At 40.8% G+C, this 1430-nt stretch overlaps 1 protein-coding gene across 1 annotated transcript in view; it reads left to right on the top strand.

Annotated features, from left to right (window-relative positions):
• tdrd6a (tudor domain containing 6a) overlaps positions 1-1430 on the top strand; it is a 44039-nt gene that overhangs the window by 9835 nt on the left and 32774 nt on the right. The gene's annotated exons all lie outside the window — the stretch shown is intronic.

Consider the following 1430-nt stretch of genomic DNA (forward strand, 5'->3'; position numbering starts at 1 on the left):
GCTTTGTTTTAAATACAATTTACAAAACATGAAAAAGTCTGAAATTTGCATTAATTATCTTATATAGTGAATCTCATTTCCAAAGATACATTTAAGATATCTTGAACTGGAGTCTCCATACAACATGATGATAAATCTAATGTTATTTATACAAGTCAGAATATAATTAGAGATATCTTAAATAGGTATTTTGAATTGTCAAAATATGAGATGTCTATTTTTTTGTTTCTTTCTTTCATTCATAAAAACAAAACCATCTATGAACAGCATTAAAAAACCCCAAAGTAAATCGTACCCACCTGCCCGACAATGGGTTTTACCTGCCCCGGGCAGTCGGGCAATAGGATTTGTCGAACCTGCGCATAACGAAACAACTTTTTTATTTTGTTTTTGTTTTTTTTACCCAGATCGGAGTCTGAAAAACATTTTTTCTTGTTAACTGTGAAGATGAAAAGAAAATGTGGACGGTTGCTCGCTCTTGAATCCATCWTGCTAAACAGTCGAGTTCTGCTCTGTGAGTGCAGCAGATCATTTCAGCAGCATGAGGAGGCCCACCTGTATGGCAGGCCGCTGTTACGCTTAATTGGATTCACCACAGTTACATTCCAAGTATCTGAAATTGATTCTTCTGGGTCTCAGGAGGACAAAACTAGACATATTAGATATTTAAGTGAAATAATATAAGATTCAGCTAATGCTAATGAAATTGCAGACTTTAATGCGTTATTAGSAATGCGCGATATAAACGATACACGGTAGAAACGATATAAATTTGTCCTATGATAGAGATCTGTAGTCTACCGGCCAACCGCGCAATTCTTTTTGATGATGTAACCGGCTGGAGTCAAAACAGAGGAAGCGGGAAGCAGCCTGGCTGAGAGCGCAGATGAAGAGGGGGAAAAACTTATCCAGACCTGGTTCAGGTGTGTGAAAATGAATGCCGAACTGTTTACATATTTACGTGACGGCGCGTCCTCCGGTCACATGCCAACCGACCACACTGCTTGCTGCGGGAGGAGCGCGCGCCGCTGCATGTGTGAAAGGGCTCGACACACAGGAGGCAACGTCGCTCGCTCTCCATTTCCACGCAGCGAGGCGACTGTCAGTGCAGGTGAAGTCAGTGCTCAAGTGGGACGCACAAAAATCAGTCTGGACCTCTTTTCTCCTGCGGTCATATCACGACGACGCACGGCCGAATGCGCGTGGACTCCAAAGCGCGACTATAATGATTGTCACCCTGCCGGAGTGCGCACAGATTAAACAGGTGAAGTGCAGAAAAAATAATCTGTAAAGTGTGTAGAAAGGAATAAATACAAGCAATTTGTTTTACCACCTTAAAACGAATCTGGTGATTCCAAAAACAACATGCAATGGATGCAGATATCTATTACATTAAAGTTATTTTGTGTGTGTGTGATATATATATATAT

Source organism: Austrofundulus limnaeus, unplaced genomic scaffold (genome assembly GCF_001266775.1).
Source record: "Austrofundulus limnaeus strain Quisiro unplaced genomic scaffold, Austrofundulus_limnaeus-1.0 Scaffold15, whole genome shotgun sequence".
NCBI classification, from domain to species: Eukaryota; Metazoa; Chordata; class Actinopteri; order Cyprinodontiformes; family Rivulidae; genus Austrofundulus; species Austrofundulus limnaeus.